The sequence below is a fragment of the Borostomias antarcticus genome (assembly GCF_949987555.1).
Source record: "Borostomias antarcticus genome assembly, chromosome: 30".
Classification (NCBI taxonomy): Eukaryota; Metazoa; Chordata; class Actinopteri; order Stomiiformes; family Stomiidae; genus Borostomias; species Borostomias antarcticus.
The window spans coordinates 254,608-272,543 of NC_140263.1; positions in this window are offsets into that span (position 1 = coordinate 254,608).

The following is a 17,936-nucleotide window of genomic DNA, read 5'->3' on the forward strand; positions in this document are numbered from 1 at the left end:
AAAGAACAACAGCCTGGTTGGGTGGTGTGAGCACGGGGCAACGAGTCGAGGGGGACAGATCTAATTTTAAATCAGTTATTCTGCTGGGGAAATGGCGGAGAGACTGTCTGCTGAACCTCCTTATCTTTCCTTCCTGACCTAAAAAAACCCTCTCGTGGTACTCTCTCCCAAATGTGACCGCCGCTGGTTATTTGGTCCTCAACTAGGCATTTTCATTTTTCAGTTTTTTACAGATTATGAAAGTGCAGATTGTAAGCTTTCAAATGAGAAAGTCCAGAGCCACAACACGGTGTTCTGAAAATAAATAATATTTTATTAGTATGATATTGAATTAAATATGTATGTTTTTAACCATAGGATGTAAATATGTATGTATTTATCCAACTTTTACATACCAAGCTTTTCCACAGCATCTTTGTAGAGCCGCCACACTGAAGCTTTGGAGACATTGGATGGCAGCAACTTTGCAGTTAAATCCCTGTGACCAGGGTGTCTGCCAGGCAAGACAATGGCATGGTCTTCAGCGTAGTTGCCGATGAACGTCACAACTCGTTCGATGTCCTCTTTCTTAAGGAAGTAGCGGTTTGTACGTGGACCTTTCTTCCTTTCTCGCACTTGTCCACCATTCTCCTGGTAGTCTTGGGCTATGGCCTGGAGCTTGTTTTTGCTCATGCTGTAACCAAAACAAAAAACAAAGGTGTCAGACTAACATACAAAGTACAAAACTGCGTGTACGAACGAGTCCTGCTCTCCTGGAGTTCTAGCTGCCATGTTCAGTCTCGACCGGTAAACCACTTCAGGGTTCACTTTGCGAAGGCAAGAGGTAGGAGCCACAGCAGAATTCTCCTTTCGTCTCACTTGGCACTTGCAATCAAAGTTTTTGATCCTGTCCATTTCTTCTGCTTCACAGTCGATGTTCACGGTAACAATATCGATTGCTCGTAAAACTCTTTCCATGTCCTGGATGTCATCCCCGTCTTCACCATCTTCGTCGACTTCCAGCTCGAGATCAGAAGCATTGTCCTCTTCTTCACTACCACATTCCGAGTTTGTACCATCGTCAACATCCATGTAGTCCTTTAGGTACGAATCCATAAGTTCTCCATTGTCGAATCGTCGAGCGGCGTTGAGCAGATCTTTGTTCAGAGCTTTCGCAAAAGCTGTAGCATCCATGGTAAACTTGGGACAGAATGTAAACAAAGACGGCGTGCTGTTCTTATGGGCAGGGTGGGGGGCGGAGAACCCGGAAGCAATAGCCAATGAAAACAAATCATGCTAATCGATCTGCCCGCCCCCAAACCCGGCTCGAAATCAGCTAAAAACGAGCTTAGTTTGCAGACTAATTAAACGTATTTCGTGAACCTAAAACTGTTGTCTGTTATAGTAAGTAGGTTCTTCACAACTTCAACTTTGGTAATACGCAAAAAAACAAAAAACGAAAAAAAAAGTTTTTTTTAGCTATTTTGCCCTCTAGCGCATTTCGGGGTTTGCCGAGTTGCGGACCAAATCACCAGCCGCTGTCACATATTCTTCAGGTGATAGTAGAGAGACTTCATAATTGTCTTAATGTGGCTGTTGAAATTCAGGTCTGAGTCCATGACTACACCAAGATTTCTGGCTTAGTTTGTAGTTTTTAGCATTACTGATTGAAGCTTGGCGCTGACTTTTAATCGTTCTTCTTTGGCTCCAAAAACAATTACTTCAGTTTTATCTTTGTTTAGTTGAAGAAAGTGCTGGCACATCCAATCGTTTATTTGTTCAATGGTGATATGGTGATATACATTTGGGTGTTGTCTGCGTAGCTAGGGTCATATATTTAGTTGTTTTCCATAATTTGAGCTAGTGGGAGCATGTAAATGTTGAACAGAAGAGGCCCCAGAATGGAGCCTTGGGCAACTCCACAGGTAATTTTTGTCTACTCAGATTTGTAATTGCCTATAGACACAACGTAGTCCCTGTCCTTCAAGTAGGATTCAAACCAGTCTAGCATTGTGCCAGAAATTCCCAGCCAGTTTTCCAGTCAGCCTAGTAATATGTTGTATGTCAGCTGGCTTGGGACAAACTCATCACTAGAGGAGGAGAGAGAGAGATGGAATAGAATAGAAAATGTATTCACCATATATAACCAGTACAGGTACAGGTACTGTACATTGGAATTCTTGTTATCGCTTGTCCTTACAATATCTTATCAGCACTCAGTTCCTCATTCCAGTCCTAGATACGCAGCTAGACATCACAAGGTTACCAATCTGGCAATTTACTATCTGTAGTCAAGCAGTCTATCAAATTGACCTTTATCTACTTCATCCAATCATGGGTGACAGTGGCTATGACCATAATATAGGCGGTGGAATTATTAAGATTCAAGTATACAATTGTGTATTCTCTCCTCTCCATCTCTCTCTCCTCCTCTAGTGATGAGTTTTTCCCAAGTCAGCTGACAGGCTGCAGAGGGAACAGACTGCCGGGTCAGGGAAGGGGGAAACAACGCCCTTATAAGGCTAATGCTCTGGATGCAACACAGGCGCAGGACAGAGAGAGAGAACAAACAACATCTTAGTCACCTGACAAAAACAAAAACAGGATTGAACTGCCCTGATAGGGAGGGGAACAGAGGGGAGAAGAGGAGAGGAAAGGGGGTAGGAGGAGAGGGGGGAGAGGAAAGGGGGCAGGAGAGGGGAGGAGAGATGAGAGCAGAGCGGGGATTTCTGCCTGTTGCAGAGCCGAGTGGGAGGCAGAGGGCCAGATGGTTTGTGTGTGAATGTGAAGCAGGGGAGAGAGAGAGAGATTAAGGATGAAACGAGTGCCAGAGTATGATTTACACGTCCCCCTCAGTTACACTCCTCGTTTGATAAAACAAGGACTTAATCAGCACCGGAGAAACCTACACGCAGACCACGCACTGCACATGAGGCCTCGTTCACAAGTTAGCCAGGGCCTGGGGTTATAGCACTCCAGAACACCCCTCGCGGGGGGGGGATCCATTCCCGCTTGGAACCCTCTTAAGACCTAGAGCCGGCCCTGCACTTATTACTGGCAAAAGGGGACCACATTACATTCTGGCTGAACCTGGCCTCCGCTACATCTAACGCTGCTCTGCTCTCCAACAGAGCCTGGAGTTCCATCTGCTCACCACGCCCCAGCCTCCACCTTCCTTTAGACTGCTCACCACGCCCCAGCCTCCACACGCCCCAGCCTCCACCTTCCTCTAGACTGCTCACCACGCCCCAGCCTCCACCTTCCTTTAGACTGCTCACCACGCCCCAGCCTCCACACGCCCCAGCCTCCACCTTCCTTCAGACTGCTCACCACGCCCCAGCCTCCACCTTCCTTTAGACTGCTCACCACGCCCCAGCCTCCACCTTCCTTTACACCAAGAGGACATTATGTGGTCCTGAGGTCTGCCGCTACATCTGGGCTATCAGACTGTAGACCAGCATGATGGGGGGGGGGGGGGGGGGGGGGGGGCTCCAGTCTTTTCCCCACCTCTCTACTCCTCGTCTCGTCTCTGCCACCCCTCATGTCCCACTCCTTTGGTCCATGACTGACACCCTCCGCCTCATGTGGACCAGCTGAGGAACATCTAGACCCCCGTATCTGTGTAGCAAGCGCCAGGGCCAGAGAGCACCCTGGGGTCGTGACCCCTCGTTAATAACCCTCCCTATCTGGCACGGGTTCCTGGCAGGGCCCGGCTGCAGTGCGTGGGCTTGGCAGGGCCCGCCTGGCCCTCCTCCTCCTCCTCTCCGCTATGCTCCCTCCATCGTTCCAACAGCGTGTCACTGGACAATCGCACTAATGAGGGTTCCCCCTTTTTTCTCTGCTGTGTGTGCGTGCGAATGTGTGTGTATGGAATCCTGCCGTGTGTGTGTGCGTGCATGTGTGTGTATGTGGAATCCTGCAGTGTGTGTGTGTGTGTTTTCAATCTATACATGCACCAGGCTTTCCAAGATAAATATTCTAAGTAAATTATAACCAAATTTGGGTACAGATGTAAACTCTGCATAGTCATATTTGGAAGCCTGGACCATGTATATACAGTACGTATACCAGGAGTGGTCTGAACATTGCTGGCATGAGAAAGAGCAAAGCCAAACCACTTGGTAAATATCGCTCTGTTTCAGCTGTCATAGGGAGCTTAGCCGTGTGGAGGAGAAGGTGCTATATAATGTGTTATAATGTGTTATAATGTGTATCCTTAGATCCTTAGATGTTCTTGAATGGTCTAGTTACGGGCGGGGCTGTCTAGTTACGGGCGGGGCTGTCTCAGCTGCCGGTCCCTCTTGTATTTCCCAGTATTTTGAATCAACTTATTCTTCCTAGGAAGTCTGACTTCCCATACATGAAACATCACCAAACTTTGCACATAGGTCCAGTCCTAGGTCCAGTTCTAGGTCCAGTCATAGGTCCAGTCATAGGTCCAGTCCTAGGTCCAGTCCTAGGTCCAGTCCTAGGTCCAGTTCTATGCCAAAAGTCCTCAAGTGACACTGTGGGCCAATAGACCTGATGGTGGCGCTACAGCAACTGTCTGAAGTTTAAAACTTCAAAATCATAACAAATCAGCCGTATGTGCTATCACTTTGCAACTACCACCAATATGTAGGCCCAGGCAGAAACCTTTGGTTTGAGTTGGCAGGAATTATGAAGTCCATCACTGTTTTTCTCCAAAACCTATCAAACCCTACTCCTCCCACAGTTTTTGGTCAATTGACACCCCAATTGCAACACTACATCTTCAAACTGTCCTCCACAAACGATCTTCACAGAATTTTGAAATATCAAAAATTGAGCCCACAGCGCATCAAAATGTTTTACTGTAAACATGCAGCTACTGCAAATACTCGCTCAATAAATCTCCAATGTTCATGAAAAAAATGACCCATTTTTCATGAATTGGTAGGGTGTGAAAACTTTCACAATTGTATCTCAAAAACGGATATTTTGACAGTATTTTGAAGTATGTCCTCATTTTGTCCCATCAAACTACTGCTACTCATAAAGGAAAAATACACTACCCACATTGACTCTGATTGAGAGGACACCTGTGCCACTGATTGTTTGATTGGTTTCCACCTGTCTTGTTAGTCTGTGTATATAGATCCTACATGTAGCTCCCCTCTTGTTCTTTGTTCATTATTTGCTGTAGCTGTGCGTTGTCCCCGTCTTAAGCCTCAGATACACTAGAAGACTTTCACAATCTTAACAGATTATGAAATGACAGAGTATACACTAGACGACTGGGAGTATACACTAGACAACTGGCATCTGAGAGTATACACTAGACGACTGGCTTCTGAGAGTATACACTAGATGACTGGGAGTATACACTAGACGACTGGCTTCTGATGATTTTTGTATGACAACTGAAAAACTGGGTATCGCACATGTAATGACTGGACGAGTTTACACTACACAACTGCGTCCAGAATCTGCTCAAAAATATCAAACATGTTTGATATGCTCCGACTTGGATCGGGAGAAGTCTGTTCTCATCATACACTTGCCGATTTAAATCTGTACCCCTCATACACTTACAGATTTCTGTGCCAAATTGCCACTCCGACTACCCCGAACTAGTGCAGACTGCTGCTGACTAGGACAGACTCGGCAGGATTGTGAATCGTGTATAAAATCGGGCATAATATCTTGTAGTGTATCCTCAGCTTTACAGTCTGTAAGCTTTCTCTTTTGTTCTCCACTTGTTGAGTGTATACCTTGGTTTTATTGTTTAGTCTTTGGTTTTTGCCCCTCGTAGTGCCTTTATTTTAATAGCATTTTGTGGAAACTGCTGAAGCCTCCATGTTACATGCACCTGTGACATTTACATGCAACCCTTGTGATGTTTAAGTCAGTATGAAACCATCTATAGCTGAATCCCAAATCGCGCACTTAGGCGAAAGTGCAGAGCACTCGCGGCCTTGTGGCCTTACATGCGCGTTCCCGCTAAGTCCACAAGGGCTCAGGGTAGTTCCAAAACGGAATTGCTAGGTCCACAAGTGCGCCACGCCGCCATTTTGCGCACTTTAACCGCACTTACCGAAAGTCCGCAATTTCACGGACTTAGGAGCAGAAAATACCCACAGCCCACCGCGTCTCATGTGACACAGTGCTTGAGTGCATCCGAGTCATGATCCCAGTGCATCACACATAAATGATGACATTTGCAGATAACACAACATTTATCTTGAAATCCACATGCTGCAAACATATCCCACCCAACCTAATTTTTTAATTATTATTAAATTAAAACAGACGTCAATCGGTCAATTTGCAGAGCTGAAGGGAGCGTCAGAGCAGCCTCTGCGTCGGAGGAACGCGGCAGCCAATGAAAACGAAGTGGGAGGGGCATTGAGCGAAACTGGAAGTGCTGTCCCATTTAATTCACGGCCCTGCACCCTCTGGCCCTTCCAGCTGACGTCAATTAAGTGCTCAGGCCTCAGGCCACAAGTGCGAGGGGCCGCAAGTGCGGTTTGCGCACTCAGATTGGGATTCAGCTTACGTCTTCTCACAGGGCAGGCAGCTCAACCAGAGCTCAAGCCCAGAGGGATGCAGAATAAACATGCTGATGCACACTCCACTGTGCTGGGACATGATTTTAACAATATTTTTTATTTGTAGCTGCTACTGTTTCTACATGTTTGTTGTAGCTGTTACTGTTTCTTTTGTTTGCTTATTTTGTTTGCGTCTCTGCATCTGACCAGTCTTTTGTCTCAATCAGTGCCACCTGTGGTCAATCCAATCAAATTAGTCAATCAGTGAATCCATGCTCAGTCCAGAGTCCTACATTTCATTCACAGTATGTAGGCCTACTAATATGTTCATGAAGGAATTATATTGGTGTAAATATCTAGTTGTGACTTTTTTTACATTAAATTGCCAGCTTCTCACTTGGCTCAAACAAGAACATAAAAAAAGAGAGACCAGCACTCATGGTAGGCTATATTACATTGCCATTTTAATGGGCAGATTGAGAGAACGTTTCGGCGTGGAGCCTTCGTCAGCAATCAGTCATTGCTGATGAAGGCTCCACGCCGAAACGTTCTCTCTATCTGCCCATTAAAATGGCAATTCAATATAACCTAAAGGGCAAAAGAGCTGTGCGCACATCCAACCTTAGTAGTCAGGTGCTGGATCTCAGAGAACATACGTGAGAACATCCAACCTTATAGTAGTCAGGTGCTGGATCTCAGAGTACATACGTGAGAACATCTACCCTTAGCAGTCAGGTGCTGGATCTCAGAGAACATACGTGAGAACATCCAACCTTAGTAGTCAGGTGCTGGATCTCAGAGTACATACGTGAGAACATCCAACCTTAGTAGGCCAGGTGCTGGATCTCAGAGAACATACGTGAGAACATCCACCCTTAGTAGGCCAGGTGCTGGATCTCAGAGTACATAAGTGAGAACATCCAACCTTAGCAGGCCAGGGGCTGGATCTCAGAGTACATACGTGAGAAGAGGAAAGATCCGCACACTGATTTCTCCAGGTCCACTTTATTGAGAATATCACAACGTTTCGACCCTTAGGTCTTCATCAGGCAACTTCAAAGCTTCTAATGACAGGTAGCAGGTATATATAGGCTGAGAGCCTGTGACATCACATCTGACATCATGTGCCAGTCAATTAGGCTAAAAGGTGCAGTTAGAGGCTGCACATATATAAACACATAATAATGACATTATGAATAGCCTATATACATCCATCTAGATACAGATACAAAAAACAGATACAAAAAAGATAATAGGGACTTATTACAGTGCAATGAATAGGCCTACAACAATGTAGGCTACACCGTTTGGAGAGTGAACGCACCAAACACCAGTTCACAGAAAGGGCTTAATGTCAAACTCCTCATTAAGTCCCTTAGGTGACATGGTATTGAGTTTATAAATCCAAAAGGTCTCACGCTGGAGGAGTTTTCTCTCCATGTCTCTTCAATATAGCCTACCATGAGTGCCGGTCTCTCTTTTTTTATTTGAACTCTACCTACCGGGCACCGGGACACTGTTACTCATTCAGGAGTTGTGTGCTTCAAACAAGAACATGACCTTCCTTTGGTGTCTGGTTGTGAGTTCGAGCCCTGGGTGATGCAGAATAAACATGCTGATGCTACTCTGCCATTGTACTGTTTGGATTTCACACATGATTTAAGATGTTTTAGTGAGTTTTAAAGAGGCCTTCATGTATTTGTCATTGGCTCCTTCCTCTTCTTCCACAAAACGCCCGGCACCGATCCAAATGTTGATTCCCTGCTGTTGTAATGTAATTTGTGGAATCAAAGTGTTCAAATGTGCGTTTTGTGTTTTTCTATGTGCGTGCCTTCACCTGTTTGTGTGTGTGTTTGTAACAGCTGTTTCTGTCGTCCCTATCTCTGGGAGGGCTTGGCTGATTAGCAGACAGGGGAGGCGGTCTCTTCCTGCAGGGAAGAGGCCGGTGAGTGAGTTGACATTGAGGGCATTTGGAGTGCTTCCTCTCCCTGGTTACAGCCTAACGCACACACACCGTCAACAAGCGTGTGCTGGCGTTAATCCGATTGAGGGGTTGATGGGATAGAACGTCTTTGTTGTCTCTTTGCACGCTCCGTTAAGACATCAAAACTCTACACCCTTGCCTCCTCCCTCCTCTCTCTCCTCCTCCTTGCGCCGTGGCACGGAACGCCATTGTCTGCCGCCGTCTTTCAAACGGCACGGCCGATAACCTCAGCCGGCACGCCGACGGGCGCGGTGATGTGGGAAGCACAAAAGTGTCGTGATTGGCTGCCCCCCCCCCCTCTTTCTGACAACAAAGAGCGGAGTAGCCACAGCGCTCGCCACACTACACGCCACTCCAGGAGGGGAGAGCAGGACAGGTGCTGTTTGTTTTGATTGTGGTTTCCAGTCTCATCAGCTCCTATCTTTCTCCCGCTCTCTCCCTTTCTTTACCTCTTTCTTTCCTCCGTTTCTCTCTCTCCTTCTCTGTGATCTCCCGTCAGAGCGAGGCCTGGTGGGGAGGGTCCAGGTGTTTCCACATGAAAAGAGGGAGGGTGTGAGAGAGAGCTAGAGAGAGAGAGGGATCAGAAGGGAAGGAGTACAGGTAGAGGCTGACAGGTGTGTGTGTGTGTGCGTGTGTGTGTGAGAGAGAGAGAATGAGTGAGAGAGTGTGAGAGTGACCTCTCTGATGTCAGCATTCCTCCAGTGAGTAACGTCTACCCACATCAGGGCCCGAGGTGTGGCACTGCAATGCAAACACAGAGAGGAGAGAGAGAGAGAGAGAGAGACAACGAGAGAGGGAGGGAGAGAGACCGAGGGAGGGAGGGAGAGAGCGAGCGAGGGAGGAAGGGAGCAAGAGACAGAGGGGGAGAGAGAGAGACAGAGAGAGAGGGAGGGAGAGAGAGAATATGATGTTTTCCTTCTGCTATGTAACCCATCCGTCTTTTATGGCGTCTGTGGTTCTTTGTGTGTGACGGCCTCTCTGACTGGGACTATCCTCCTGATACCTGACTCCCATTGAAGCATTCACTCTTCTCTCTCTCTCTCCTGATCTCTTTCATTCTCACTCAGTGTCTCACACTCATTCTCTCACTCTCACATTCACCCTCTCTCTCTTTCTCTCTCCTGTCAGTTTCCCTGCTCACCGCCACACACACACACACACACACACACACACACACACACACACACACACACACACACACACACACACACACACACACACACAAAAGTGACAGCAGGGCAGCCCCCCAGGTGAGTCTTCCTAAGGGTCCTTACATCATTCTGTCCTGGGAGGGTTGTGGGGGGGGGGGGGGGCGGAGATATCACATGGAGAGTGAGGAAGACATACCTGGGGGTCAAACACAAAAGGTTACCCTCCCCCTCTCAATCAATCAATCAAAGCTTTATTTGTTGGACCCCCAGGTATGTCTCCCTCTCAATACCCTCCTCCTCTCACCCCCCAACCTTCCCTCCCTCTCTCTTTGCCTTTCTCTCTCTCCCTCTCTCTATCCCTCTGTCTCTCTCTCTACCAGGGTGAGGACAAGAAAGAGAGAGCAAAGAGAGAGAGAGCGAGGAGAGAGAGAGAGAGAGAGAAAGAGACAGAGAGAGGGAGTGGGAACATGTTATTCCAGGCTCTAATGCTGATGCTCTGGTATTCTCCAGTCATTATTTTACGAGTGTGTAAGACAAGATTAGACTGGCAATGAAGTTGGTATTCAAATACTGTCTCAAATCTAAACATTCCTGTTTTATAAATATAATAATGATATAGAGAACGAGAGCTGCTGCACAGAAATGTTTCACCGGATCCTCACACAATGATAATAATGATAATAATAACCATTATAATATAACCACAACCATAATAATCACAAGCACAATCATGTCATACCCATAGTCATAACAGTACCAAGTAATAACTAATTTAAATGTAATCATGATAAAAATCATAGCCATAATAATTATTGTCATCATATTTGTTATTGCAACTATAATATCCAGAGCATGCATGGTAATACTGTAGATTGTGTCAAATGACTTCTGAGACAGGTACTACTACTAGACTGACCTCTGACCTCTAGGACAGGTACAGTGGGGAGCTCCAATGTGGTATTTCACAGGGAAATCCCATAGGGAATCTCGTGGGATTTCAGCCGGGTGTGATTTCTTTTCAGTGATGCACCACCGCCAGGTGACATCTTTGAGCAGATTTAGCAGGCTTGTCTCACAGTGTATTTCTCATATAGTCTATGAATAAAGACAAGCCTGATCATTGCATCGTTACATTTCACACATTCTATGAAGGTCATACACAGTACACAGCACGACATTAGATGAGTATCTTACATAAATGTTTATGCGAAGCACTCCATGTAAATTCTCTGTTGTAAAGCACTTTGACCTGCATTTATCTGTATGAAAAGTGCTATACAAACTAGGGCTGGCAGCAGTGAGCGAGCCCTTGCACCCCACACGTGTCGGGGTGTGGCGCTGTTAAAGTGTGTCCAGTACTGAGAGAAACTTCCTGTCACCAGTAGGTGGCGCTCTAAGCGTAACTCAATACCAACGCATAGATGTGTTCAGGACGGTACCTTGATGAAGCGTGAGAAATGTTGTGTAAATCGGACAATGTATGTAGGAGTTATGAGGACTTCCTGTTTCACCAGTAGGTGGCGCTGTAGGTATGACGCAATACTAACTTACAGATGTGTTCAAGATGCGACCTTCATCAAGCATGAGCAATATGGAGTAAATCGGATAACGTATGTAGGAGTTATGAGTACTTCCTTTTTCACCAGTAGGTGGCGCTGTAAGTGTGACTCAATACCGACGCATAGATGTGTTCAGAATGCGACCTTCATGAAGCATAAGCAATTTGGTGCAAATCGGATAATGTATGTAGGAGTTTTGAGGACTTCCAGTTGCACCAGTAGGTGGCGCTATAAGTATGATGCAATACTGAGACATAGATGTGTTCAGGACAGAACCTTCATGAAGTGTGAGAAGTATCAGACAAATCGGATAATGTATGTTGGAGTTATGAGGACTTCATGTTTTATGGCAAAATGTCAAAATTTGGCGGGGCGCCACAGCAAGGGTGTTTGGTGAAAACAATTTTTTTTTAATTACTTTTGATCACAAAGCTCTTAAGATGAAGCTGACCGAATATGAAGTTGATCGGATGAAATCTGTAGGGAGGAGTTTGTCAAGTACGAGGCATGGAAATGGTTAAAAACAAGGACAAAATGGCACATTAAGAGTAAAATGGCTGACTTCCTGTTGGATGTTAGATATAGCTCCAAGAGACATTTTAGTGTCTCAATGAAATACATATGCCCACTGAATTTCGTTCGCCTACATCAAACTGAAAAGTGGGGCTCACCATTTAAAAATTTCCAGGGGGCGCTCTTGAGCTGTTTTGCCACGCCCATTTCCGCCACCCATGAAATATCAAATTTTTCACCGGGACTGATGTATCTGCAAAAGAAGGAGAAGGAGAATAATAATCCTTCGAGTTTCAATAGGGCCTCGCACCGCCAGTGCTCGGGCCCTAACTAGGGCTGCGAGCAGCAGTGAGCGGGCCCTCGCACCCCACGTGTGTCGGCGTGCGGCGTCGTTAAAGGCTGTGCTATTTCGTAATGAAGCGGGAGAAATGTTGAGTAAATCGGATAATGTATGTAGGAGTTATGATGACTTCCTGCTTGACCTGTACTGCCCTACAAAGGCAAAAGACCGTCACTTTATTTTTGTCGAAACTGAGTTTTTGTCATTTTTGGGACATTAAGCATATACTTTATCATGTGGACAAGTATCTTGAGTCAATTGTGTTGTTTTTTCGAGAAAATAGTGGGTTGACTTTACCTTAACTTCCAAAAGCGCTACAGAAGCCAAGGCAGAAGAACGTAACCCGAAGTTAGGGCATATCGCATAAATGCTTAAATGTATCAAAAGTTCATTTAGCAGACTGGTTAGGGACCCTCCCATGACCTCTGTAACCAAGTCACATGTTGACAAGTTGAGCACTCTAGCGCCACCAACGTGTCAAAGTTGGAGTCACGTTTATGCTTGTAACTTTTGAACCGTTTGTTCGATTTTAATGATTCAGGGATCATTGGATTGCTTGCGTCAAGCATAGTTCAAAACATACCATGGTTTCATTATTTTTCATTCTCTTGATTGCAGAATGCAAGTTACACTTTTGGTGTTCTGCACAATTTCACAGATTTTAGAGTGGGTAGAGACGCACTTAGGAAAAATGTCACACATTTTCTAAACTGCCATCCCTCTTCCAATTTGCACAACTTATACACATATTATATATAAAAACATTCACATGACTCTTGGGATTTGTAAAATCCAAAAAGCTAAGCTCTCCGATGTATAATTTTTTTTATCCGTGTGACAGTTTGAATGATGACTCCCCCCCTCCATTGAAACCAATGGAGCCACGCCCTAACTTGAAGCAGAAAATGACTGAATCAATGTTGTGTTTCTAACTCGTCACCTCTCCTACACTTTTGAAGACAGAAGGAAATATTATACCTCGAAATGTTTGTGTGATTGTCTGGATTCTATAGAAGTAAATAGTTACACTCTGCTATGTATTCTTTTCGCCATGTGCCAATTTAAATGACAACACCCCCCCTCTCACTCAATCGAGAGGAAGCAACGGCTGACATGCCTTGTGCACTAGGGCAATTCTCCTTTGCAAGATCAGGCGTAGCACAGTGGATAGCGAGTCGGCCTTGCAAGCAGCAGGTACAGAGTTCGAATCTCGTTCAACCACATGTCAGATTGTCCAATCTGCATGAAACGTGATAGGCCTACACATAATCTGTTGACCAATCCTAGTCTACAAAGGTTCAATATGAGTTTTGGATTTTCCAATGCGTTTGCTTGTGACAGCCATTTGGCGACAATGCCGCTAAACAGGAAGTTGGGTTGTATCAGAAATGCTTTAATAGCATTTAATTTAGGTGGTTTGCGCACTCAGATTGGGATTCAGCTAATGTATCAAAACCACATTTGGCACACTGGTTATGGACCCTGGTTATGGACCCTCTGTCATCAAGTCACATGTTGACAGCTTGAAAATTAGATACCATTCATGTCGTTTTAATCTAATCTATTTTTATACACTTGCCTTTTTATATAATAGCCTTGTTCTATTAAAGCTGTAAATGGAATGCATGCATTCTGCAATCATACACACTACCTCAAACAGAAATACCATGAAAGTTATTAAAGTCGAAATTCCTTTATAAACACAGAAATAACTGTACTTAAACATGGCTGTTACAACAGCAACTATATCACACTTACATCAATTATACATAGCCTACAGTCAGTGGCGGTTCTAGACAGTTTTACCTGGGGTGGCAAAAGGGTGGTAGGAGGTTTCAGCAGGGGGGCAGAGGTTATCTCCTCCCCAAACACATTTAAACTTCAGAGATTTCAATTTCTGCATTCTCTGGTGACTTTTACGATATGAATCACATAATTAGAATGTAAAATCACCTTATCGAGTACTTAACTCAGTCCTTGCATGCAATAAAAACTTTTACTGTAACAATTACAGTTTTACAGTTTTTAATACAAATGATTTTCAGCTCCCATCATTCCCAGGACAGATGTGTTGTTTTCAGCCATTCTTTTGTATTCACCCCATGAAATCATTGCATTCACGTGTGTCTCTGACTTAGCATGTGAGTCACTTTCTTCTCTCTCAATGGCTCTGTCTCGGTCTCTGGTGTTTTGTTCTTCAGTCATCACTCAGTTCTTCTTCATTGCTCATTCCTCCCTTACTCATGCTTTTCTCTTCTCTTCCTTGACTGTTCTCCTGTCCCTTACTCTGCTCTTCGCCTTTGTCTGACTCCCCTCCTGTCTGTTTTTTGGGGTTGTAAAAAGCTGGCTATGCCACCACTTTTCTCCTTCCTTTTCATGTTTGCATCTGCTGGACCTACAGTATTCATGAAAAGGGGGGGTTAAAGCCATGCCATACATTGTACTGGGCACTCGATTTATGAGCTAAGCTAGCAAGCTATAGCTGTAGCTTGGCAATAAGCAGTCAACTATTGCTGTTGTAGATTTCGTAATTTTCTCTAAACAGCACGCACACACACACACCGCCCTACCTCACTATGACAGCCTCATTATTGTCTCACTTGCTAACATAACACACGTACTGTGCTACTGATTGTAGCTAGCTACACAACTTTGTGTTGCAACTTGTTTCTGTGAGCTCCTACATTGCTTTTGTAACGTTTATTGACAACAGCGCACGCTGAGGACTGTGTCATTTCATTAGTGCTAGCTAATTGTTTAGCCTACCATTTGACAACAGCGCACGCTGAGGGAAACAGTTGTCTCATTTCACTGGTGCTAGCTAGCAAACGTTGATGTGAAGCTAGATACCCCCCGCCTCAGTATGTAGCCTACACCAAAGAGTTTAGAATAACTACTCCAGTCATGTGGTTAAACACTTACATTTCACATTGTCAAACTTGACAGAACATTTGAATATTTTAAACATAGAGCAACAAGAAACAAAGTGTAGCTTGCTTACCTGACTGTCACTCTGGAAATATCCTGTGGTAGTGAGGATCGCTCCAGTCACCACGTAACGTTACGTTAGCTTAGTATTGTTGTGGTTTCGGCAGGTTAGTCAGGTGGGCGGGTCACGGTTGCAACCATTTTTTTCTTTATTTAGGAGGGGGGGCAAAGTTAATTGTAAACTGGTGAGTAAAACGTCTGCACGAACTACGGAGAAATATCACCAACATTTATAATCCACATAAAAAAATATTATTAATAGATTCATTGCCTACAGTTATATATTTTTTTAAATTAATATATTCATAATTCACCAGTGGCACAACTCGTCCGTCGACCTCAACTATTTCTGGTTTGATCTGTTACCGCAAAAAAATTAGATCTGAGTCTGACTGCTCAGTGCTTAACAAGCTACAACTAGACAACCTGCTCACAATGGCGAAAAGAGCTATAAAAACAATTGACCACTTCTTCATAAAAAAAAATAAAAAAAACTGGCAATGCTAATGAAGAAGCCACCACTCGAAATGACACCGCAGCAGGTGCAATCGAATGCAGAAGTGCTCCAGAGGCTATCGAAGCTATGCTTAATTTAGTTACTGTTGTGCTATCGACATGGCATAGCCTATTTCGAAGGCTGCAGGACTGCCTGTGTGTGTGATCCCTTCTAACACAGTGGGTTGCAGCAACGTTGCACATAAGTTGTACTTTGGTGAGCTGCAACGCAACCATCAGGCGATGTTGTGACAACGTCCATCTATGGTCGAAAATAACTTTACCCTCCTAAGTCTAATTAGACTTTACTGCAACATTGCAGAAACATTGGCAACAGGTCAACAGTCATTAAATAACGTGACAGTGACGTTGTATTACAGTCCTATTAGGCTAGCAATCGGGCTATCCTGTTAAAGTAGGCAGGATTCTTTGCCAATCTGCTCCTGTCTTTTTTTTTTTTTTTTTTATTTCGCTTATATCCTTCATATTGTACTGTACGTTGAGGTCAATAACTCATCTTAGAAATGTTATTGATTGTATATTTCCCTGTTTGTTATAAATTTAATGCTTTTTCATTAATTTAAAAAAAAAGTAGGCAGGATTCTCTATCACTGCGACCCATGGAAAGGTGCCATCTCTTCCGGAATGTAATCAATGAAATAAGAGATTTGACACATTAATGCTCAATACAGATAAAAACAGAACAACCAATCACACTTCTGACCAAGTGAAATGATTGGAATGACCTGTCAAACTGCCTAATCAACCTGCACACAATTTGATGTTTCTTTTCTAATCTACTAACAGTTTATGCCCCCTTGCTGAAAACAGAGCTGTAGGGAGAGCACCTTTAAATGACACCCTCATGAGCAATTGGACTTTAGTTTTACATTTTCATAGTCACAGCTAATTATTATTTAATATAATTCGGATTGTGATTGGAAATCAACTATGATCACCAGAATCAATAAAGTTTGTCTCTAAGTATTTGCCGTTTAAGGCATTCTACTAACTTTTCGGTGTCGACCAAGATATAATTTTTCAAAAGACGTGTCTATGAGAAATCCCATTCATTCTCTCTGCATTAGGAACGCTACCACTAGGGGGCGATTAGATTACTTTCCATCCCTATAGACCTTTTACAGCCGTCGGCAGAACTATGCGCAAGCATTCTTGAAACAGCAGCAGGGGGAGACAGACGGATTCAGAACAAGGAACCCTAACCCAGAGCAGTATTTTAGTGCAAATAGATTTTATATGCCATCAAGATGTCTGGCTGTTGCGTCTACGGGTGTACAAATCGGCGCTCTAGTGGATTAAAACTGTATTCGATTCCAAGAGGAAACCAGCGGCGAATCCTAAGCGTACGGACTGGACTGAGGACATCAGGGTTAGGGTTAGATTTGATTAGATTTGATTGATATTGAGATCACGATTATTTAACATGATTATTCATTTTAAATAATCGTTTTTTTATTTTTATTAATTCATCAAACATCAATGCTACTTGGCTGCCAACTCCCCCTAGTGACGTGTCACTAATTACTTATCGGCTGTAATTACTTGTTGAATTGTATACTGTTTTACTCGCCTCTTCCCCTCTGCCTACTTTCCCATAGGGTCCTTATGTGTTTATAACCTTAATATTTTGTGTTTATTGGGCAGAATGTATTGCAGTGTGGAGTTTCTGGAGGTGGGAACTGTCGGTTGTCCCAGTATCGTGGCTCTCGAAAAAGGATGAGTGGTAAGAACAGTTTGTGTGAACAATGTTTCTGATTGGTGTGCTACTTTTCAATTGTACAGGGAAGCAGGTACTAACATGGTTTCACTCACAGTTGCAGATGTGTTGCTGGCCAATGAACAAAGTCAGCCAACACATAAAGAACTGTGTGGAACCAAACCCTGACTGGGCGCTCCAGAGTCCGAGTTTTCCCAAAGTCCATAACTGGTAGACTTGCATTTTAAGCTGTTAAAAAAATACTGATGGGGAAAAAAACACGATTCATTATTTTGAGGAAAAAGGATGGCAGAAATGTATTGATTATGGTACTTTATGCACACAGATCATTATGAAGGTGCCAGGATCATGGCAAAGGTGTTCGAGCAGCAGTCATCAATGGATGAGCGGCAAGATGTTCAAAAGAGACGGCGCAACACGCGCTATGACTCCAGTGACGAATGTAATATAATAAAGTGCATTCAACAGTCCCAAAAGATTACTACTTTTGAAATTGACTGATCTGATCTGAGCTAATTTACTCATATTCCACTAGATATTCCAAGCCCCAGGCAGCCATCGGTCCCCACAACGCAGGCCAAAGCCAGTATGCCAGGTGCCGGAATCGAAAGGCCTCTGCCGGCTGTCCAGTACAATCCGCGTCTGCTGTACAATCCAGGTATGCATGTTTGTGTTGTGAA